Raw genomic sequence first — 26,780 nt, forward strand, 5'->3', positions numbered from 1 at the left:
CACTTCCTGACTAACATCAGGAAGTGAAAAAATAAATCACTCTACAAAAACGCTTAGAAGAGCGATTTACCAAAAAATCGCAGCGCGCAGGTAAGCGCCAGGAGGGGAAAAACATCAGTCACAAAATCGCAAAACGCTAGCCTCAGCGAATGCGTTTATAGATGTGACCAAAGCCTTAAATTGTTATATTAGATAGTCCCTCTTATTACATAGAAGCATTGTATAATTCACGGGCACCTTAAAGGGGCACTATGGCTAAATTTATTAGTTTTTAGTCACTTTAACATAAATATTTGTAGGTGGAGCAGTGTTAATGACATGTATTGTGGCTGATCAAAAGCATTTTTTACACTGCCACTATCCATTCTTAGCTTTAGAGTCACGTCGGAAGATTTACCTTACTGACGAGACTCAGGCTAATCCATTGTGCAGTAGGAGGCATCTGCTCCTACTGCTTGAGCTGCTGTTACTGTCCCCCCCTATGGCTAGCTCAGCTAGGATCATTCCATCTTCTAACTGCACTATTGTGCAGTTAGTGAGGTCACTTCATCCGCCGTAAAGTGCAGGACGCTGTACAGCGCAGACCTAAGCGCTATAGCTTTGATGCCGCCGCTGCCTTCAAGAGCTGAAGTCTGGTTACCATAGAAACGGACAACAATAGGCGTCCGTTTCATTGCCAGCTTCAGGGGACGCAGCCGTATGGATTTATGTTTAGATGCTGCCCGTCAAGGACCCCTGTAGTGAAGCTGGCAATGAAACGGACACCTATTGTTGTCCGTATCTATGGTAACCAGACTTCAGCTCTTGAAGGCAGTGGCGGCATCAAAGCTATAGCGCTTGGGTCTGCGCTGTACAGCGTCCTGCACTTTACGGCGGATGAAGTGACCTCACTAACTGCACAATAGTGCAGTTAGAAGATGGAATGATCCTAGCTGAGCTAGCCATAGGGGTGGACAGTAACAGCAGCTCCAGCAGTAGGAGCATATGCCTCCTACTGCACAATGGATTAGCCTGAGTCTCGTCAGTAAGGTAAATCTTCCGACGTGACTCTGAAGCTAAGAATGGATAGTGGCAGTGTAAAAAATGCTTTTGATCAGCCACAATACATGTCATTAACACTGCTCCACCTACAAATATTTCTGTTAAAGTGACTAAAAAGAAAAAATTTAGCCCTAGTGCCACTTTAATGGTTGCAGTAACAGATCTTCTCCTGTGGGCTTCTCTGCAAATATCAGGCCATAAGGGTGTGATTATAGGCCACAATACAAGCCCAACTTCAGAAACACAAAAATAATGTAAAAAGCACAAATCATTAACCCTTCACACACTTACAAATACGCTGCATGCCAAACTAAACACGCTGTCCATTCAGAATACACCACCCGTTCCTAAACATGCCATCCATTCAGAATACACCACCCGTCCCTAAACATGCCGTCCATTCAGAATACACCACCTGTCCCTAAACATGCCGTCCATTCACAATACACCACCTGTCCCTAAACATGCCGTCCATTCAGAATACACCACCCGTCCCTAAACATGCCATCCATTCAGAATACACCACCTGTCCCTAACCATGCCGTCCATTCAGAATACACCACCTGTCCCTAACCATGCCGTCCATTCAGAATACACCACCTGTCCCTAAACATGCCGTCCATTCAGAATACACCACCTGTCCCTAACCATGCCGTCCATTCAGAATACACCACCTGTCCCTAACCATGCCGTCCATTCAGAATACACCACCTGTCCCTAAACATGCCGTCCATTCAGAATACACCACCTGTCCCTAACCATGCCGTCCATTCAGAATACACCACCTGTCCCTAAACATGCCGTCCATTCACAATACACCACCTGTCCCTAAACATGCCATCCATTCAGAATACACCACCCGTCCCTAAACATGCCGTCCATTCAGAATACACCACCAGTCCCTAAACATGCCATCCATTCAGAATACACCACCCTTCCCTAAACATGCCGTCCATTCAGAATACACCACCCGTCCCTAAACATGCCTTCCATTCATAATACACCACCCATCCCTAAACATGCCTTCCATTCAGAATACACCACCTGTCCCTAAACATGCCGTCCATTCAGAATACACCACCCGTCCCTAAACATGCCGTCCATTCAGAATACACCACCCGTCCCTAAATATGCCGTCCATTAAGAATACACCACCCGTCTCTAAACATGGAGTCCATTCAGAATACACCACCCGTCCCTAAACATGCCGTCCATTCAGAATACACCACCCGTCTCTAAACATGGAGTCCATTCAGAATACACCACTTGTCCCTAAACATGCTGTCCAGTCAGAATACACCACCTGTCCCTAAACATGCCTTCCATTCAGAATACACCACCTGTCCCTAAACATGCCGTCCATTCAGAATACACCACCCGTCCCTAAACATGCCGTCCATTCAGAATACACCACCCGTCCCTAAACATGCCGTCCATTCAGAATACACTACCTGTCCCTAAACATGCCTTCCATTCAGAATACACCACCTGTCCCTAAACATGCCGTCCATTCAGAATACACCACCCGTCCCTAAACATGCCGTCCATTCAGAATACACCACCCGTCCCTAAACATGCCGTCCATTCAGAATACACCACCTGTCCCTAAACATGCCATCTATTCAGAATACACCACCCGTCCCTAAACATGCCTTCCATTCAGAATACACCACCCGTCCCTAAACATGGAGACCATTCAGAATACACCAACTGTCCCTAAACATGGAGACCATTCAGAATACACCACCTGTCCCTAAACATGCCGTCCATTCAGAATACACCACCTGTCCCTAAACATGGAGACCATTCAGAATACACCACCTGTCCCTAAACATGCCGTCCATTCAGAATACACCACCTGTCCCTAAACATGCCATCCATTCAGAATACACCACCCGTCCCTAAACCTGGAGACCATTCAGAATACACCACCCGTCCCTAAACATGGAGACCATTCAGAATACACCACCTGTCCCTAAACATGCCATCCATTCAGAATACACCACCCATCCCTAAACATGCAGTCTATTCAGAATACACCACCTGTCCCTAAACATGCCGTCCATTCAGAATACACCACCTGTCCCTAAACATGCCGTCCATTCAGAATACACCACCCGTCCCTAAACATGCCGTCCATTCAGAATACACCACCCGTCCCTAAACATGCCGTCCATTTAGAATACACTACCCGTCCCTAAACATGGAGTCCATTCAGAATACACCACCTGTCCCTAAATATGCCGTCCATTCAGAATACACCACCCGTCCCTAAACATGCTGTCCATTCAGAATACACCACCTGTCCCTAAACATGCCGTCCATTCAGAATACACCACCTGTCCCTAAACATGCTGTCTATTCAGAATACACCACCTGTCCCTAATCATGCCGTCCATTCAGAATACACCACCCATCCCTAAACATGGAATCCATTCAGAATACACCACCTGTCCCTTAACATGCCGTCCATTCAGAATACACCACCTGTCCCTAAACATGGAGACCATTCAGAATACACCACCCGTCCCTAAACATGCCGTCCATTCAGAATACACCACCCGTCCCTAAACATGCCGTCCATTCAGAATACACCACCCGTCCCTAAACATGCCGTCCGTTCAGAATACACCACCTGTCCCTAAACATGGAGTCCATTCAGAATACACCACCCGTCCCTAAACATGCCGTCCATTCAGAATACACCACCTGTCCCTAAACATGCCGTCCATTCAGAATACACCACCCGTCCCTAAACATGCCGTCCATTCAGAATACACCACCCGTCCCTAAACATGCCTTCCATTCAGAATACACCACCTGTCCTTAAACATGTCGTCCATTCAGAATACACCACCCGTCCCTAAACAAGCCGTCCATTCAGAATACACCACCTGTCCCTAAACATGCTGTCTATTCAGAATACACCACCTGTCCCTAAACATGCTGTCCATTCAGAATACACCACCTGTCCCTAAATATGCCGTCCATTCAGAATACACCACCCGTCCCTAAATATGCCGTCCATTCAGAATACACCACCCGTCCCTAAACATGCCGTCCATTCAGAATACACCACCCGTCCCTAAACATGCCGTCCATTCAGAATACACCACCTGTCCCTAAACATGCCGTCCATTCAGAATACACCACCCGTCCCTAAACATGCCGTCCATTCAGAATACACCACCTGTCCTTAAACATGTCGTCCATTCAGAATACACCACCCGTCCCTAAACAAGCCGTCCATTCAGAATACACCACCTGTCCCTAAACATGCTGTCTATTCAGAATACACCACCCGTCCCTAAACATGCCGTCCATTCAGAATACACCACCCGTCCCTAAACATGCCGTCCATTCAGAATACACCACACGTCCCTAAACATGCCGTCCGTTCAGAATACACCACCTGTCCCTAAACATGGAGTCCATTCAGAATACACCACCCGTCCCTAAACATGCCGTCCATTCAGAATACACCACCTGTCCCTAAACATGCCGTCCATTCAGAATACACCACCCGTCCCTAAACATGGAGTCCATTCAGAATACACCACCCGTCCCTAAATATGCCGTCCATTCAGAATACACCACCCGTCCCTAAACATGCCGTCCATTCAGAATACACCACCTGTCCCTAAACATGCCGTCCATTTAGAATACACTACCCGTCCCTAAACATGGAGTCCATTCAGAATACACCACCCGTCCCTAAACAAGCCGTCCATTCAGAATACACCACCTGTCCCTAAACATGCTGTCTATTCAGAATACACCACCTGTCCCTAAACATGCTGTCCATTCAGAATACACCACCTGTCCCTAAACATGCCGTCCATTCAGAATACACCACCTGTCCCTAAACATGCTGTCCATTCAGAATACACCACCTGTCCCTAAACATGCCGTCCATTCAGAATACACCACCCGTCCCTAAACATGCCTTCCATTCAGAATACACCACCTGTCCTTAAACATGTCGTCCATTCAGAATACACCACCCGTCCCTAAACAAGCCGTCCATTCAGAATACACCACCTGTCCCTAAACATGCTGTCTATTCAGAATACACCACCTGTCCCTAAACATGCCGTCCGTTCAGAATACACCACCTGTCCCTAAACATGCCGTCCGTTCAGAATACACCACCCATCCCTAAACATGGAATCCATTCAGAATACACCACCTGTCCCTTAACATGCCGTCCGTTCAGAATACACCACCCATCCCTAAACATGGAATCCATTCAGAATACACCACCTGTCCCTTAACATGCTGTCCATTCAGAATACACCACCCGTCCCTAAACATGCCGTCCATTCAGAATACACCACCCGTCCCTAAACATGCCGTCCATTCAGAATACACCACCTGTCCCTAAACATGCCGTCTATTCAGAATACACCACCTGTCCCTAAACATGGAGTCCATTCAGAATACACCACCTGTCCCTAAACATGCCGTCCATTCAGAATACACCACCTGTCCCTAAACATGGAGTCCATTCAGAATACACCACCCGTCCCTAAACATGCCGTCCATTCAGAATACACCACCCTTCCCTAAACATGGAGTCCATTCAGAATACACCACCTGTCCCTAAACATGGAGTCCATTCAGAATACACCACCTGTCCCTAAACATGCCGTCTATTCAGAATACACCACCTGTCCCTAAACATGGAGTCCATTCAGAATACACCACCCGTCCCTAAACATGGAGTCCATTCAGAATACACCACCCGTCTCTAAATATGCCGTCCATTCAGAATACACCACCTGTCCCTAAACATGGAGTCCATTCAGAATACACCACCCGTCCCTAAACATGCCGTCCATTCAGAATACACCACCCTTCCCTAAACATGGAGTCCATTCAGAATACACCACCTGTCCCTAAACATGGAGTCCATTCAGAATACACCACCCGTCCCTATACAAGCCGTCCATTCAGAATACACCACCTGTCCCTAAACATGCCGTCCATTCAGAATACACCACCTGTCCCTAAACATGGAGACCATTCAGAATACACCACCCGTCCCTAAACATGCCGTCCATTCAGAATACACCACCCGTCCCTAAACATGCCGTCCATTCAGAATACACCACACGTCCCTAAACATGCCGTCCGTTCAGAATACACCACCTGTCCCTAAACATGGAGTCCATTCAGAATACACCACCCGTCCCTAAACATGCCGTCCATTCAGAATACACCACCTGTCCCTAAACATGCCGTCCATTCAGAATACACCACCCGTCCCTAAACATGGAGTCCATTCAGAATACACCACCCGTCTCTAAATATGCCGTCCATTCAGAATACACCACCCGTCCCTAAACATGCCGTCCATTCAGAATACACCACCTGTCCCTAAACATGCCGTCCATTTAGAATACACTACCCGTCCCTAAACATGGAGTCCATTCAGAATACACCACCCGTCCCTAAACAAGCCGTCCATTCAGAATACACCACCTGTCCCTAAACATGCTGTCTATTCAGAATACACCACCTGTCCCTAAACATGCTGTCCATTCAGAATACACCACCTGTCCCTAAACATGCCGTCCATTCAGAATACACCACCTGTCCCTAAACATGCCGTCTATTCAGAATACACCACCTGTCCCTAAACATGGAGTCCATTCAGAATACACCACCTGTCCCTAAACATGGAGTCCATTCAGAATACACCACCCGTCCCTAAACATGCCGTCCATTCAGAATACACCACCCTTCCCTAAACATGGAGTCCATTCAGAATACACCACCTGTCCCTAAACATGGAGTCCATTCAGAATACACCACCCGTCCCTAAACATGCCGTCCATTCAGAATACACCACCTGTCCCTAAACATGCCGTCTATTCAGAATACACCACCTGTCCCTAAACATGGAGTCCATTCAGAATACACCACCTGTCCCTAAACATGCCGTCCATTCAGAATACACCACCTGTCCCTAAACATGGAGTCCATTCAGAATACACCACCCGTCCCTAAACATGCCGTCCATTCAGAATACACCACCCTTCCCTAAACATGGAGTCCATTCAGAATACACCACCTGTCCCTAAACATGGAGTCCATTCAGAATACACCACCCGTCCCTATACAAGCCGTCCATTCAGAATACACCACCTGTCCCTAAACATGCCGTCCATTCAGAATACACCACCTGTCCCTAAACATGAAGACCATTCAGAATACACCACCCGTCCCTAAACATGCCGTCCATTCAGAATACACCACCCGTCCCTAAACATGCCGTCCATTCAGAATACACCACACGTCCCTAAACATGCCGTCCATTCAGAATACACCACCCGTCCCTAAACATGCCGTCCATTCAGAATACACCACCTGTCCCTAAACATGCCGTCCATTCAGAATACACCACCCGTCCCTAAACATGGAGTCCATTCAGAATACACCACCCGTCCCTAAATATGCCGTCCATTCAGAATACACCACCCGTCCCTAAACATGCCGTCCATTCAGAATACACCACCTGTCCCTAAACATGCCGTCCATTTAGAATACACTACCCGTCCCTAAACATGGAGTCCATTCAGAATACACCACCCGTCCCTAAACAAGCCGTCCATTCAGAATACACCACCTGTCCCTAAACATGCTGTCTATTCAGAATACACCACCTGTCCCTAAACATGCTGTCCATTCAGAATACACCACCTGTCCCTAAACATGCCGTCCATTCAGAATACACCACCTGTCCCTAAACATGCTGTCCATTCAGAATACACCACCTGTCCCTAAACATGCCGTCCATTCAGAATACACCACCCGTCCCTAAACATGCCTTCCATTCAGAATACACCACCTGTCCTTAAATATGTCGTCCATTCAGAATACACCACCCGTCCCTAAACAAGCCGTCCATTCAGAATACACCACCTGTCCCTAAACATGCTGTCTATTCAGAATACACCACCTGTCCCTAAACATGCCGTCCGTTCAGAATACACCACCTGTCCCTAAACATGCCGTCCGTTCAGAATACACCACCCATCCCTAAACATGGAATCCATTCAGAATACACCACCTGTCCCTTAACATGCCGTCCGTTCAGAATACACCACCCATCCCTAAACATGGAATCCATTCAGAATACACCACCTGTCCCTTAACATGCTGTCCATTCAGAATACACCACCCGTCCCTAAACATGCCGTCCATTCAGAATACACCACCCGTCCCTAAACATGCCGTCCATTCAGAATACACCACCTGTCCCTAAACATGCCGTCCATTCAGAATACACCACCTGTCCCTAAACATGGAGTCCATTCAGAATACACCACCCGTCCCTAAACATGCCGTCCATTCAGAATACACCACCCTTCCCTAAACATGGAGTCCATTCAGAATACACCACCTGTCCCTAAACATGGAGTCCATTCAGAATACACCACCCGTCCCTAAACATGCCGTCCATTCAGAATACACCACCTGTCCCTAAACATGCCGTCTATTCAGAATACACCACCTGTCCCTAAACATGGAGTCCATTCAGAATACACCACCTGTCCCTAAACATGCCGTCCATTCAGAATACACCACCTGTCCCTAAACATGGAGTCCATTCAGAATACACCACCCGTCCCTAAACATGCCGTCCATTCAGAATACACCACCCTTCCCTAAACATGGAGTCCATTCAGAATACACCACCTGTCCCTAAACATGGAGTCCATTCAGAATACACCACCCGTCCCTATACAAGCCGTCCATTCAGAATACACCACCTGTCCCTAAACATGCTGTCTATTCAGAATACACCACCTGTCCCTAAACATGCCGTCCGTTCAGAATACACCACCTGTCCCTAAACATGCCGTCCGTTCAGAATACACCACCCATCCCTAAACATGGAATCCATTCAGAATACACCACCTGTCCCTTAACATGCCGTCCGTTCAGAATACACCACCCATCCCTAAACATGGAATCCATTCAGAATACACCACCTGTCCCTTAACATGCCGTCCGTTCAGAATACACCACCCATCCCTAAACATGGAATCCATTCAGATTACACCACCTGTCCCTTAACATGCTGTCCATTCAGAATACACCACCCGTCCCTAAACATGCCGTCCATTCAGAATACACCACCCGTCCCTAAACATGCCGTCCATTCAGAATACACCACCTGTCCCTAAACATGCCGTCTATTCAGAATACACCACCTGTCCCTAAACATGGAGTCCATTCAGAATACACCACCTGTCCCTAAACATGCCGTCCATTCAGAATACACCACCTGTCCCTAAACATGGAGTCCATTCAGAATACACCACCCGTCCCTAAACATGCCGTCCATTCAGAATACACCACCCTTCCCTAAACATGGAGTCCATTCAGAATACACCACCTGTCCCTAAACATGGAGTCCATTCAGAATACACCACCCGTCCCTAAACATGCCGTCCATTCAGAATACACCACCTGTCCCTAAACATGCCGTCTATTCAGAATACACCACCTGTCCCTAAACATGGAGTCCATTCAGAATACACCACCTGTCCCTAAACATGGAGTCCATTCAGAATACACCACCTGTCCCTAAACATGGAGTCCATTCAGAATACACCACCCGTCCCTAAACATGCCGTCCATTCAGAATACACCACCCTTCCCTAAACATGGAGTCCATTCAGAATACACCACCTGTCCCTAAACATGGAGTCCATTCAGAATACACCACCCGTCCCTAAACATGCAGTCCATTCACAATACACCACCTGTCCCTAAACATGGAGTCCATTCTGTGCATCAGTTGTTATCCACCCTTGTCTTGCATTAAAGAGGAACTCCAGTGAAAATAATGTAATTAAAAAGTGCTTCGTTTTTACAATAATTATGTATAAATGATTTAGTCAGTGTTTGCCCATTGTAAAATGTTGCAAATCCCTGACATTCTGACATTGATCACATGGTGACATTTTTACTGCTGGCAGGTGATGTCTGTGGAAGGAGATGCTGCTTGCTTTTTTTCACAGTTGGAAACCGCTGTAAACAGCTATTTCCCACAATGCAAGAAGGCTCCAACAGTGTGATGTCACCACAATATCAGGCACACAGCGCCCCCTGATGATCCGTTTGTGAAAAGGAATAGATTTCTCATGTAAAAGGGGGTATCAGCTACTGATTGGGATGAAGTTCAATTCTTGGTCACGGTTTCTCTTTAACTGCTGTATTATGGGTTTTGTACTGTTATACGCTGTATGCTGTTGTACAACGCCACAGACCATGCTGGCGCTATATAAATAATTAATGATCCTCACAACACACCAGGCTGAGCTCAGCATCTACGCTGTGGTCTTGTTACTATTATCCTCACAATACATCATTTCTGGTGAGAATGGCATCACAGGGTGTGTGAAAACAGCGTTTGATCAGGTGTGTGACCGCTGCGTGCGACCGTTTATGTGGAGCGCATTCTATGTCGGTGATATGAGGAGGTAGCGGTAAAATAGAAAAATTGCGATAGAGATCAGAACGCTGTGTTTGCTGACAAAGAGATGAAGTGTCTCTCGTGTCCGAAGTCTATATAACTGGAGGCGCGGTGGGCGGAGCTAGACCCTCTTTCTCCATCCTAAGCAGTAGAGTGTATTCCCGCCTCTGAGGAGGATTCCCCTCTGCAGGATGATCCCCAAAGGGGAGGAGCCAGTTGAATCTTCTGATGTCTGGATTGGGGAGTGGCCAGACACAGGTAAATATTAATGTGTCCATCAATGATACAATCTTGGTTGTACAATCAGTTGCGTACACACATCCAATTTTGATTGGCCAATGAGTGGCCAGTTTTACCAATTCCATGTAGTATGAGGGCCTCATTACTCGATAATGCAGGTAAGCTACATAGAAGTAGTAAAACTGGCCAATCGTTGTACAGTCAGAATTGGATCTGTGTATGCACTCTAAAGGTGCCCACAATTTTACATTCCAATTGACCTTCTAATCGACTGGATCGGATTGGATAGTGTTGAGGGTGCCAATGATTGGATCATCGATCACATTATCGATCCCTTTTTTAGATTGATTCTATGTAGAGTTATTAGATTGGTTATTTTTTTCTTTTTTCAATTCGTGGGCTCGATCATTGCTATTGGTTCAGGAGGTTGATCGTTTTGGTAAAATTGTATCAGTAGTGGCATCTGATGCCCATTAACGGTACAATTTTTCCTTCAGATTCAATCTTTTAACACACTTTTTATGATTACTTTGTATCCAAAACTGCGCCATTTTGGGGGCAAATTGATGTAATACGATTCGATGGTCGATTGGAAAAGGAAAAATAATTGATCCGAAAGTTGGATTCTATGATCGAATCGGAATGTAAAACCTTCTTAAATCCATCTGGTAATGGGAACAATCGATAATTGCCTTCCGGTTAGTTACAATCGTTCAAACTGCGTCGAAAGATCGCATCTGATGAACAATTGTACCATCTGTGGGCACCATTAGGCATGTCACTTGCTGCTGGTGTAATATGAAGCAGAGGTGGGCGGCGGCCTCAGTGTCCGGTAACTCTCCTGTCAGGTGGGGGGGGAGGGGCGTCAGTTGGTCGGTGGCAGTTAGCGCCATCTTGTAGTAAAGAACAGACAGCAGGCCTCTACAGCCCCCTAGTGACTCCTGGTTTCCACACAGGGATATTTCTCCACCATTTCCCCAGATTACTCGGTAAGCCTTCTCCACCCGCAGGGACTTTCACCAGCCATTTCCATCAGGGTGGGTCCATGATTGCTGGCGAGGGGTAGGGGTGCTGGGGAGGCGAGGGGGAGGGGTGCTGGGGAGGCGAGGGGGAGGGGTGCTGGGGAGGTGAGGGGGAGGGGTGCTGGGGAGGCGCCCCCAACCATTATTAAAGCCATTTAATTTAAATGGGCCCCATAGCTGGTTTCTCCTGGTTGCCTATGTTTTTGTTTTTTTATCAAACCCCACCCATTTTCTTATTGCTCCACCCATTAATGGGAGTGGCAGTTGACAGCCTGTGTGTGCAGCAGAGGCTGGTGTGGAAATCAATGATTGGCGATTCAGGAAATTGTTGGTTGCCATGGAGACCGTTCACATATATTGCCTCAATTACTGAGGGTAGGTGGGTTTCGGGAGCAGGTTGGTTGCCATGGAGTTTTCTTATATTACTTTAGTGGGCACTGGGGTGAGTTGCCATAGCGATGGTTTCCATGCATGAGAACACCATTAGACTGTCACATGGAGTGGGAGGGGACAGGGTGGCCATCTTGTGTCATAGGCAGCCATTTTATACCTGAGGTGGGAAATGCCCTGAGGGGGCACTTTCTGGTTGCTGATAGCAATTATTCAGCTTCCAGCCATGAATCTGCAGTGCTGCAAATAAGGACTAGCTGATGATGATAATTTTATGCAGCTTCAAAATGGGTCAATCAAATGTAATTGGTCCATTTCCAAGCTGTTTAAATTTGCATGAACTCTTGAATAATTAGCATCTCATTGAGCACACGGGGCGGTGGTAGGATGATGATGATGATGATGATGATGATAGGAAGGGGCAGCCATCTTGTTTGTCTCCTCAGCATGCAGGAACGATGGGGTGTGTCTACTCTGAGGCAGTGAAGAGGCTGGAGGAGGATGACAATGAAGCCACACCTCCAGAGACCAACCCCCGCGGAGCACCAGGCGATACAGACCCGCCTCTCACTACAGCCGTTCCACCAGAGAGGAGAGAGAGTGTGAGCCTGAAAGCGGAGACCAGCAAGACCCGTAGTAGAATGAGGTGGAGAGATCTGCTCCCCAGGTAACCGCCTCTGAGGTGGTGAGAGTGCTGCCGTGGGGGGGAGTCTAGAGTCACATGACCTCTCTTGGGGGGGAGTCTAGAGTCACATGACCTCTCTTGGGGGGGTAGGTGTGAGAATGTCACATCTGTGTTTAGGCTGCTTGCTACAAACAGTCCATGTGTGTCTTCACAACTGTAACATCTGGCTTATGGGAGGTCCCCAGTGAGATACACCCACCAGGAGCAGGGCCCTCCCACACGGGCATACAGGGTCCTCTTACCAGGGGCACCTGATGAATGTCCAAGAGTCCTCATGAGGGGAGTAGTCTGTATGAGAGACCTCAGAGTCTACCTGACGGTCCTCATCGGGAGAGCCCTCATAGAGGGAGGAGTCTGCCTGACAGTCCTCATGGGGGAGGAGTCTGTCTGAGAGTCCTTGTGGGTGGAGGGATCTGTCTGAGAGTCCTCATGGGGGAGAAGCCTGTCTGAGAGTCCACAGGAGTGAAAAAGTCTGAGAGTCCTCATGGGGGAGGAGTCTGTCTGAGAGTTCTCAAGGGAGAGGAGTATGTCTGAGAGTCCTCATGGAGAGGAGTCTGTCTGAGTGTCCACAGGGGTGAAGAAGTCTGAGAGTCCTCATGGGAAGGAGTCTGTCTGAGGGTCCTCATGAAGGAGGAGTCTGTCTAATGGTCCTCATGGGGGAGGAGTCTGTCTGAGAGTCTGCATGGGGGAGCAATCTGTCTGAGAGTCCTCATGGGGGAGGAGTCTCTCTGTGAGTCCTCATGGGTGAAGGAGTCTGAGAGTCCTCATGGGGGAGGAGTCTGAGAGTCCTCATGGGGAGGAGTCTGTCTGAGAGTCCTCATGGGGAGGAGTCTGTCTGAGTCCTCATGGGTGAAGGAATCTGGGGTCCTCATGGGGGAGGAATCTGTCTGAGAGTCCTCATGGGGGGAGGAGTCTGTCTGAGTCCTCATGGGTGAAGGAATCTGGGGTCCTCATGGGGGAGGAATCTGGGGTCCTCATGGGGGAGGAGTCTGTCTGAAAGTCCTCATGGGGGAGGAGACAGTTCTCATGGGGGAAGGAGTCTGAGAGTCCTCATGGGGAGGAGTCTGTCTGAGAGTCCCTCTCTAATCCTGAGGCAGAAATGGACCTTAGCTTTGGCTATTCCTGCTCTCTGTGTCCCTGTAGGGTGGTCACTGCCTGAAGGACCTGGAAGGCTTTCATACCAGTCCTTGTGGTCCGGCGACAGGAAGGACAGGACCTCCTGACCAGTGTCTGGCTGTCTCCGCCCCTGCTGGGGTGACCTGCTTCCTGCCAGGACAGGAACACAGACAGCAATACAATTACTAGAGACAGTGTATCTAGAGTGAGGCTCTGCCATTCTCTATTACAGATGCTAATTACTGCGGCTTGCATGCAGATATAATGCAGATTGTATGCAACGCTGCCAGCTAATCACATGCACTGCCAGCCAGGCCAATTATGATTGGCCCATTTCCAACATGTGTACAGCTTGCATTACATTTACATGCAAACCATCAATTATCTTACAGCTGGAGAGGTGGAGATTAACAAATTGGGTGGGGCCTACTATGGGATGGGGTGGAGCTATATTCAGAGTCAGTCATTTGTTTAAAAAAAAAGTACAACTTTCTGTATGTATTATGAAAGGGGCACTACAGCGAAAAACTGAAAAATGTAAAATATGTGAAAACCTATACAAATAAGAAGTGTGTTATTTTCCAGAGTAAAATGAGCCATAGGGCTTGATTCACAAAGTGGTGCTAACTGTTTAGCACGGGTGTGCTAAACAGTTAGCACGTGAAGTGCCGTTCGCAGACTTTAGCACGCGCAAAGTGCCGCGATCGCGCGAATCGCTATACTAAATACTAAACAGCACCGCTTTGTGAATCAAGCCCATAAACTTTTCTCCTATGTTGCTGTCACTTACAGTAAGTAGTAGAAATCTGACAGAAGTGACAGGTTTTGGACTAGTCCATCTCTTTATAGGGGATTCTCAGCAAGGTTTTATTCTTTATAAAGATATTCCCTAAAAAGGATTTAAACAATGATGCTGGCCAGCTTCCCTGCTCGCTACACAGTTTTTTGGCAGTTGGACAGAGCAACTGTCATTCACTAAGTGCTTTTGAAAACAAATATATCCCCGAGATTCCCCTATAAAGAGATGGACTAGTCCAGTGCCTGTCACTTCTGTCAGATTTCTACTACCTACTGTAAGTGACAGCAACATAGGAGAAAAGTCATTTATGGCTCATTTTACTCTAGAAAAAATGTACTTCTTATTTGTATATGTTTGCACATATTTTACATTTTACAGTTTTTCGCTGTAGTGCCCCTTTAATGACAACATCCTATAAATGCATATAATAATTTTTGCTGGGGACGCAGTGACTTAATCCTTGCACCAGGGCCGGTTCTCTCATGAAGCAGGATGAAATATTTGCATCAGGTGCAGAGATTACAGGGGCAGCAACTTTTGTACTGTGTACACAAACAGCATGCAGTCAGAGTAGGAGGAGCAGTCAGAGTAGGAGGAGAAGCCAGACTCACAGGCAGCCAGTGTGCTATTGTGTGTTGAGCTGCAGTATGTCATGTGAGAACATTAAATGAAGCAGAGCAAATTGTCGAGTGCTGTCTAAAAAGTCTAGAACCTGCCCTTCCTTGCAGTGTACAGAATCGGCCTGTAGGGGGAGTCTACCTGCACTGGGAAAACTGTCTGCGCTGATGGGCGGAGCAGCTGGACACATGACTCCTCCTATAGCTCAGTGATCCTTCTCTTTCAGGCTAGCTCCGAAAGACAAACCAGTGAGATGTTGTTTGCCGGAGGACAGCCCCACCGACCGCATGATGTGCCACAATTGTGCCATCAGCTATTGCCTGCAGTGTGGCACGCTGCGCTACAACGCCCAGTATATCTCCCACTGCATCCTGGAGCACGAAGAGATCAGAGCTCCGCGGAGGAGGGGCCACCTTTACTCCTTCAAGAGGAGGAGCCAATACCAGGCAATGATCCCACCCAAGAGGAAGCGCAGCAACAGTAAGACCGAGATAACTGTCCCTGATGAGACCATCACAGAAGGTAAAGTCACATGACCTTTGTAGTCCAGCTTCTTCCATACTCTGCTACATCCCCTCCCCCCACCTTTAAAACAAAGTGACCCTCAAGCACATCTTCCCCCTCCTTACCCCTCTGTTGTATGTTGCCCCCCCCCCTCTCCTTACCTCTCTGTTGTACGTTGCCCCACCCCTGCTCCCCCGCCCTTCCTTAGCCCTCTGTTGTATGTTGCCCCACCCCAGCTCCCTGCTCTCTCCCCTCCCTCCTTACCCCTCTGTTGTATGTTGCCCCACCCCTGCTTCCCCCCCCTCCCTCCTTACCCCTCTGTTGTATGTTGCCCCACCCCTGCTTCCCCCCCCTCCCTCCTTACCCCTCTGTTGTATGTTGCCCCACCCCTGCTCCCCCCTCCTTACCCCTCTGTTGTATGTTGCCCCACCCCCGGCATTACCCCTCTGTTGTATGTTGCCCCACCCCCTGCATTACCCCTCTGTTGTATGTTGCCACCCCTGCTCCTCCCTCCTTACCCCTCTGTTGTATGTTGCCCCATCATCTCTGCTCCCCACCCCATAGATACAGACACATTGCTCAGGTATAGTGAGGTGTCTGTACAGGTCTCAGCCCCCAAAACTGTTGCCTGATTCCCGACCCCTTCAGGAAACCGTAACTGCGCGCACGCACACTCCTTCAGGAGAAGAACCCATTTCTTTAGGAGAGAAGTGGTTTATCTTTGTTAGCCCGGCAGAAGGTATTTGTACAAATCCCTCCACAGACATAAAATGCAGCTTTTACCAAAATTCTAACGCAAATGGAAAACGTGAAATATGATCTGGATATTACAGAATTCCCTCGTCCAATCGCCAGCCCTTCCTAGGGATGGGAGCCGTGCACAGGGATTGGCTGGCCGCTGATCATGTGACTACACGTGAATAAGCTGAGGAAACAGACAATATACCGACACAGGAAATATAAATATATCATTCAATACGTCAAAAAACATTTCCATTATGAAATAAAATGTGTTATAGTCAGAGATTGGGGGGGGGGGTGATTGGGGGTGCTGTCACACATGAAGATGACCTATGTTGTAATATTAAGCACCTCATACCTCACACACCATCACATCACGGCTGGACTACTGCAATGCCCTCTATACAGCAGGGTCGGCACAAGGCAGAGGCGAGGGAGGCTCCAGCCTCAGGGCACAGTGTAGGAGGCGGGGGAACATCCGCCATACATGCCATACGTCCCCCACACCTCCCCATACATCTGCCATACATGCCATACCTCCCCATACATCTGCCATACATGCCATACGTCCCCCATACCTCCCCATACATCCGCCATACATGCCATATGTCCCCCATACCTCCCCATACATCCGCCATACATGCCATACGTCCCCCATACCTCCCCATACATCCGCTATACATGCCATAGGTCCCCATACATCCGCCATACATGCCATTCGTCCCCCATACCTCCCCATATATCTGCCATACATGCCATTCGTCCCCCATACCTCCCCATACATCTGCCATACATGCCATACGTCCCCATACCTCCCCATACATCTGCCATACATGCCATACCTCCCCATACATCTGCCATACATGCCATACGTCCCCCATACCTCCCCATACATCTGCTATACATGCCATACGTCCCCCATACCTCCCCATACATCTGCTATACATGCCATACGTCCCCCATACCTCCCCATACATCTGTTATACATGCCATACCTCCCCATACATCCGCCATACATGCCATTCGTCCCCCATACCTCCCCATACATCTGCTATACATGCCATACGTCCCCCATACCTCCCCATACATCTGCTATACATGCCATACGTCCCCCATACCTCCCCATACATCTGTTATACATGCCATACCTCCCCATACATCCGCCATACATGCCATTCGTCCCCCATACCTCCCCATATATCTGCCATACATGCCATTCGTCCCCCATACCTCCCCATACATCTGCCATACATGCCATACGTCCCCCATACCTCCCCATACATCTGCTATACATGCCATACGTCCCCCATACCTCCCCATACATCTGCTATACATGCCATACGTCCCCCATACCTCCCCATACATCTGTTATACATGCCATACCTCCCCATACATCCGCCATACATGCCATTCGTCCCCCATACCTCCCCATATATCTGCCATACATGCCATTCGTCCCCCATACCTCCCCATACATCTGCCATACATGCCATACCTCCCCATACATCTGCCATACATCTGTTATACATGCCATACCTCCCCATACATCTGCCATACATGCCATACGTCCCCCATACCTCCCCATACATCCGCCATACATGCCATACGTCCCCCATACCTCCCCATACATCCGCTATACATGCCATACGTCCCCCATACCTCCCCATACATCCGCCATACATGCCATACGTCCTCCATACCTCCCCATACATCTGCTATACATGCCATACGTCCCCCCATACCTCCCCATACATCCGCTATACATGCCATACGTCCCCCATACCTCCCCATACATCCGCTATACATGCCATACGTCCTCCATACCTCCCCATACATCTGCCATACATGCCATACCTCCCCATACATCTGCCATACATGCCATACGTCCCCCATACCTCCCCATACATCCGCCATACATGCCATATGTCCCCCATACCTCCCCATACATCTGCCATACATGCCATACCTCCCCATACATCTGCCATACATGCCATACGTCCCCCATACCTCCCCATACATCCGCCATACATGCCATATGTCCCCCATACCTCCCCATACATCCGCCATACATGCCATACGTCCCCCATACCTCCCCATACATCCGCTATACATGCCATAGGTCCCCATACATCCGCCATACATGCCATTCGTCCCCCATACCTCCCCATATATCTGCCATACATGCCATTCGTCCCCCATACCTCCCCATACATCTGCCATACATGCCATACGTCCCCATACCTCCCCATACATCTGCCATACATGCCATACCTCCCCATACATCTGCCATACATGCCATACGTCCCCCATACCTCCCCATACATCTGCTATACATGCCATACGTCCCCCATACCTCCCCATACATCTGCTATACATGCCATACGTCCCCCATACCTCCCCATACATCTGTTATACATGCCATACCTCCCCATACATCCGCCATACATGCCATTCGTCCCCCATACCTCCCCATACATCTGCTATACATGCCATACGTCCCCCATACCTCCCCATACATCTGCTATACATGCCATACGTCCCCCATACCTCCCCATACATCTGTTATACATGCCATACCTCCCCATACATCCGCCATACATGCCATTCGTCCCCCATACCTCCCCATATATCTGCCATACATGCCATTCGTCCCCCATACCTCCCCATACATCTGCCATACATGCCATACGTCCCCCATACCTCCCCATACATCTGCTATACATGCCATACGTCCCCCATACCTCCCCATACATCTGCTATACATGCCATACGTCCCCCATACCTCCCCATACATCTGTTATACATGCCATACCTCCCCATACATCCGCCATACATGCCATTCGTCCCCCATACCTCCCCATATATCTGCCATACATGCCATTCGTCCCCCATACCTCCCCATACATCTGCCATACATGCCATACCTCCCCATACATCTGCCATACATCTGTTATACATGCCATACCTCCCCATACATCTGCCATACATGCCATACGTCCCCCATACCTCCCCATACATCCGCCATACATGCCATACGTCCCCCATACCTCCCCATACATCCGCTATACATGCCATACGTCCCCCATACCTCCCCATACATCCGCCATACATGCCATACGTCCTCCATACCTCCCCATACATCTGCTATACATGCCATACGTCCCCCCATACCTCCCCATACATCCGCTATACATGCCATACGTCCCCCATACCTCCCCATACATCCGCTATACATGCCATACGTCCTCCATACCTCCCCATACATCTGCCATACATGCCATACCTCCCCATACATCTGCCATACATGCCATACGTCCCCCATACCTCCCCATACATCCGCCATACATGCCATATGTCCCCCATACCTCCCCATACATCTGCCATACATGCCATACCTCCCCATACATCTGCCATACATGCCATACGTCCCCCATACCTCCCCATACATCCGCCATACATGCCATATGTCCCCCATACCTCCCCATACATCCGCCATACATGCCATACGTCCCCCATACCTCCCCATACATCCGCTATACATGCCATAGGTCCCCATACATCCGCCATACATGCCATTCGTCCCCCATACCTCCCCATATATCTGCCATACATGCCATTCGTCCCCCATACCTCCCCATACATCTGCCATACATGCCATACCTCCCCATACATCTGCCATACATCTGTTATACATGCCATACCTCCCCATACATCTGCCATACATGCCATACGTCCCCCATACCTCCCCATACATCTGCTATACATGCCATACGTCCCCCATACCTCCCCATACATCTGCTATACATGCCATACGTCCCCCATACCTCCCCATACATCTGTTATACATGCCATACCTCCCCATACATCCGCCATACATGCCATTCGTCCCCCATACCTCCCCATACATCTGCTATACATGCCATACGTCCCCCATACCTCCCCATACATCTGCTATACATGCCATACGTCCCCCATACCTCCCCATACATCTGTTATACATGCCATACCTCCCCATACATCCGCCATACATGCCATTCGTCCCCCATACCTCCCCATATATCTGCCATACATGCCATTCGTCCCCCATACCTCCCCATACATCTGCCATACATGCCATACGTCCCCCATACCTCCCCATACATCTGCTATACATGCCATACGTCCCCCATACCTCCCCATACATCTGCTATACATGCCATACGTCCCCCATACCTCCCCATACATCTGTTATACATGCCATACCTCCCCATACATCCGCCATACATGCCATTCGTCCCCCATACCTCCCCATATATCTGCCATACATGCCATTCGTCCCCCATACCTCCCCATACATCTGCCATACATGCCATACCTCCCCATACATCTGCCATACATCTGTTATACATGCCATACCTCCCCATACATCTGCCATACATGCCATACGTCCCCCATACCTCCCCATACATCCGCCATACATGCCATACGTCCCCCATACCTCCCCATACATCCGCTATACATGCCATACGTCCCCCATACCTCCCCATACATCCGCCATACATGCCATACGTCCTCCATACCTCCCCATACATCTGCTATACATGCCATACGTCCCCCCATACCTCCCCATACATCCGCTATACATGCCATACGTCCCCCATACCTCCCCATACATCCGCTATACATGCCATACGTCCTCCATACCTCCCCATACATCTGCTATACATGCCATACGTCCCCCATACCTCCCCATACATCCACCATACATGCCATACGTCCCCTATACCCCCCCATACATCTGCTATACATGCCATACGTCCCCCATACCTCCCCATACATCTGCCATACCTCCCCATACATCTGCCATACATGCCATACGTCCCCCATACCTCCCCATACATCTGCTATACATGCCATACGTCCCCCATACCTCCCCATACATCCACCATACATGCCATACGTCCCCCATACCTCCCCATACATCTGCTATACATGCCATACATCTGTTATACATGCCATACCTCCCCATACATCCGCTATACATGCCATATGTCCCCCATACCTCCCCATACATCTGCTATACATGCCATACGTCCCCCATACCTCCCCCATACCTCCCCATACATCTGCCATATATGCCATACCTCCCCATACATCCGCTATACATGCCATATGTCCCCCATACCTCCCCATACATCTGCCATACATGCCATACGTCCCCCATACCTCCCCATACATCCGCCATACATGCCATACGTCCTCCATACCTCCCCATACATCTGCTATACATGCCATACGTCCCCCATACCTCCCCATACATCTGCCATATATGCCATATGTCCCTCATACCTCCCCATACATCTGCCATACATGCCATACGTCCCCCATACCTCCCCATACATCTGCTATACATGCCATATGTCCCCCATACCTCTCCATACATCTGCCATATATGCCATATGTCCCTCATACCTCCCCATACATCTGCTATACATGCCATATGTCCCCCATACCTCCCCATACATCCGCCATACATGCCATACCTCCCCCATACCTCCCCATACATGCCATATGTCCCCCATACCTCCCCATACATCCGCTATACATGCCATACCTCCCCATACATCCGCCATACATCTGCTATACATGCCATACCTCCCCATACATCCGCCATACATGCCATACGTGCCCCATACCTCCCCATACATCTGCTATACATGCCATATGTCCCCCATACCTCCCCATACATCTGCTATACATGCCATACGTCCCCCATACCTCCCCATACATCCGCCATACATGCCATACGTCCTCCATACCTCCCCATACATCTGCTATACATGCCATATGTCCCCCATACCTCCCCATACATCTGCTATACATGCCATACGTCCCCCATACCTCCCCATACATCCGCCATACATGCCATACGTCCTCCATACCTCTCCATACATCTGCCATACCTCCCCATACATCTGCCATACCTCCCCATACATCTGCTATACATGCCATACGTCCCCCATACCTCCCCATACATCTGCCATACATGCCATACCTCCCCATACATCCGCTATACATGCCATATGTCCCTCATACCTCCCCATACATCTGCCATACATGCCATATGTCCCCCATACCTCCCCATACATCTGCTATACATGCCATACGTCCTCCATACCTCCCCATACATCTGCCATACATGCCATATGTCCCCCATACCTCCCCATACATCTGCTATACATGCCATACGTCCCCCATACCTCCCCATACATCTGCCATACATGCCATACCTCCCCATACATCCGCTATACATGCCATATGTCCCTCATACCTCCCCATACATCTGCCATACATGCCATATGTCCCCCATACCCCCCCATACATCTGCTATACATGCCATACGTCCCCCATACCTCCCCATACAACTGCCATATATGCCATACCTCCCCATACATCTGCTATACATGCCATATGTCCCCCATACCTCCCCATACATCTGCTATACATGCCATATGTCCCTCATACCTCCCCATACAACTGCCATACATGCCATACATCCCCCATACCTCCCCATACATCTGCTATACATGCCATATGTCCCCCATACCTCCCCATACATCTGCTATACATGCCATATGTCCCTCATACCTCCCCATACATCTGCCATACATGCCATATGTCCCCCATACCTCCCCATACATCTGCTATACATGCCATACGTCCCCCATACCTCCCCATACAACTGCCATATATGCCATACCTCCCCATACATCTGGTATACATGCCATACGTCCCCCATACCTCCCCATACATCTGGTATACATGCCATACGTCTCCCATACCTCCCCATACAACTGCCATATATGCCATACCTCCCCATACATCTGGTATACATGCCATACGTCCCCCATACCTCCCCATACATCTGCTATACATGCCATACGTCCCCCATACCTCCCCATACATCTGCCATACATGCCATACCTCCCCATACATCCGCTATACATGCCATATGTCCCTCATACCTCCCCATACATCTGCCATACATGCCATATGTCCCCCATACCTCCCCATACATCTGCTATACATGCCATACGTCCTCCATACCTCCCCATACATCTGCCATACATGCCATATGTCCCCCATACCTCCCCATACATCTGCTATACATGCCATACGTCCCCCATACCTCCCCATACATCTGCCATACATGCCATACCTCCCCATACATCCGCTATACATGCCATATGTCCCTCATACCTCCCCATACATCTGCCATACATGCCATATGTCCCCCATACCTCCCCATACATCTGCTATACATGCCATACGTCCCCCATACCTCCCCATACAACTGCCATATATGCCATACCTCCCCATACATCTGCTATACATGCCATATGTCCCCCATACCTCCCCATACATCTGCTATACATGCCATATGTCCCTCATACCTCCCCATACATCTGCCATACATGCCATACGTCCCCCATACCTCCCCATACATCTGCTATACATGCCATATGTCCCCCATACCTCCCCATACATCTGCTATACATGCCATATGTCCCTCATACCTCCCCATACATCTGCCATACATGCCATATGCCCCCCATACCTCCCCATACATCTGCTATACATGCCATACGTCCCCCATACCTCCCCATACAACTGCCATATATGCCATACCTCCCCATACATCTGGTATACATGCCATACGTCCCCCATACCTCCCCATACATCTGGTATACATGCCATACGTCCCCCATACCTCCCCATACAACTGCCATATATGCCATACCTCCCCATACATCTGGTATACATGCCATACGTCCCCCATACCTCGCCATACCTCCCCATACATCTGCCATACATCTCTATACATCTGCCATACGTCCCCCATACCTCCCCATACATCTGCTATACATGCCATACGTCCCCCATACCTCCCCATACAACTGCCATATATGCCATACCTCCCCATACATCTGCTATACATGCCATACGTCCCCCATACCTCGCCATACCTCCCCATACATCTGCCATACATCTCTATACATCTGCCATACGTCCCCCATACCTCCCCATACATCTGCCATACATTCCCCACAAAGGTGAGCAGAGCTGGGAACTGAGGCATGCAGAGATCCTGGGAGATAGAAGAGAGGCGGGCGGAGTAATAACATTTTGGTTTTGTGTTGTAGGCGGACCCTCCGGTGACATCAGTCTGCAGGCACCCGGTGTGGGGACCCCGGTGTGAGCGCCCCCTGCAGGACTCAGCACACACTAACTCACACTTCTGAACTTCAATAAATGTGTCTCCCCCAGCGGTGTGTCAGCTCATTCTTACACCCAATGTGCTGGACTGGCGAACTACAAGGACCAGCAAGCTGCCTGACACAGCCCTCCCGTCCGCCCCTGGAACCAAATGACTCTGATTCTATGAGCAGGTTGGTTGCTATGGAGACATCACCTCAGTGGAACTGAGGTCAGTTGCCATAGCAATAGTTTCTATGCATGAAAACACCACAAGACTGTCACATGGAGTGGGAGGGGACAGGGTGGCCATCTTGTGTCATAGGCAGCCATTTTATACCTGAGGCGGGAAATGCACTGGGGTGTGGTTTACAGTTGCTGATAGTGACCAATCAGCTTCCAGCCATGAATCTGCAGTGCTGGAATTGAGGACTAGCTGTTGATGCAGCTTCAATATGGGCCAATCAAATGTAATTGGTCCATTTCCAAGCTGCGTAAATCTGCATGAACTCTTGAATAATTAGCATCTCATTGAGCACACGGGGCGGTGGTAGGATGATGATGATGATAGGAAAGGGCCGCCATCTTGTTTGTCTCCTCAGCATGCAGGATGGGGTGTGTCTACTCTGAGGCAGTGAAGAGGCGGGGGGAGGCGGATAATGAAGCCACACCTCCAGAGACCAGCCCCCACGGAGCACCAGGTGATACAGCCCCGCCCCTCACTACAGCCGTGCCCCCGGAGCCGTGCATGAATGGCTCCATGCTACTGGGCAGGTACAAGGCTTCCTGCGGCTGCTCATTCACTGACCGGAACACGGCTGTGAGCTTCCAGAGGATCTGGTGGAGGGCGTGTGAAGCTGAGGTAAGTATCTGGCCCTAGTTGCAGTATATTTGGGGCGGTGCAGCAGGAAGTGATTCTCGTCCTCGAGGGTCTTCTGCTCATTTGCTCATCTCTCTTCTCTGCCTAGTCCTCTTGCTCTTGGCTGTGGTGTGCTTTATCTGGCCTCTTGTTAGGACATGTGGATCGGGGGTTGGAGGGAGCAGAGAGATGACCACTTCTCTCAGGGCACACGGCTTTTCTTGGTCTTCATTGTGCAGCATGGCTTTGTAGTGGGTGAGTCAGGGCTGCGCCTCTGTAGGTGGGCCCAGTAGGACAGCACTCCCTTCTGTAGGTGGGCCCAGTAGGACAGCACTCTCTTCTGTATCTTTGCATTGGGGGAGTCAGGGCTGCTGCTCTGTAGGTGGGCCCAGTAGGACAGCCCTCTCTTCTGTAGGTGGGCCCAGTAGAACAGCCCTCTCTTCTGTAGGTGGGCCCAATAGGACAGCCCTCCCTTCTGTATATTTGCATTGGGGGAGTCAGGGCTGCTGCTCTGTAGGTGGGCCCAGTAGGACAGCCCTCTCTTCTGTAGGTGGGCCCAGTAGAACAGCCCTCTCTTCTGTAGGTGGGCCCAATAGGACAGCCCTCCCTTCTGTATATTTGCATTGGGGGAGTCAGGGCTGCTGCTCTGTAGGTGGGCCCAGTAGAACAGCCCTCTCTTCTGTAGGTGGGCCCAGTAGGACAGCCCTCTCTTCTGTAGGTGGGCCAAGTAGGACAGCCCTCTCTTCTGTAGGTGGGCCCAGTAGGACAGCCCTCTCTTCTGTAGGTGGGCCCAGTAGGACAGCCCTCTCTTCTGTAGGTGGGCCCAGTAGGACAGCCCTCTCTTCTGTAGGTGGGCCCAGTAGGACAGCCCTATCTTCTGTAGGTGGGCCCAGTAGGACAGCCCTCTCTTCTGTAGGTGGGCCCAGTAGGACAGCCCTCTCTTCTGTAGGTGGGCCCAGTAGGACAGCCCTCTCTTCTGTAGGTGGGCCCAGTAGGACAGCCCTCTCTTCTGTAGGTGGGCTCAGTAGGACAGCCCTCTC

At 49.5% G+C, this 26,780-nt stretch overlaps 1 protein-coding gene across 1 annotated transcript in view; it reads left to right on the plus strand.

Moving 5' to 3' along the window:
* Positions 1-11,612: 11,612 nt before the first annotated feature.
* Positions 11,613-26,780, plus strand: part of LOC137545346 (uncharacterized) — a 34,149-nt gene continuing 18,981 nt past the window's right edge. Inside the window, exons 1-4 of the mRNA XM_068266472.1 lie at positions 11,613-11,760; positions 12,630-12,850; positions 15,628-15,923; positions 24,830-25,075. The gene's annotated coding sequence lies outside the window, so the exon portion shown is untranslated. The remainder of the gene's footprint in view (positions 11,761-12,629; positions 12,851-15,627; positions 15,924-24,829; positions 25,076-26,780) is intronic.

The sequence above is a fragment of the Hyperolius riggenbachi genome, chromosome 2 (genome assembly GCF_040937935.1).
Source record: "Hyperolius riggenbachi isolate aHypRig1 chromosome 2, aHypRig1.pri, whole genome shotgun sequence".
Taxonomy (NCBI): Eukaryota; Metazoa; Chordata; class Amphibia; order Anura; family Hyperoliidae; genus Hyperolius; species Hyperolius riggenbachi.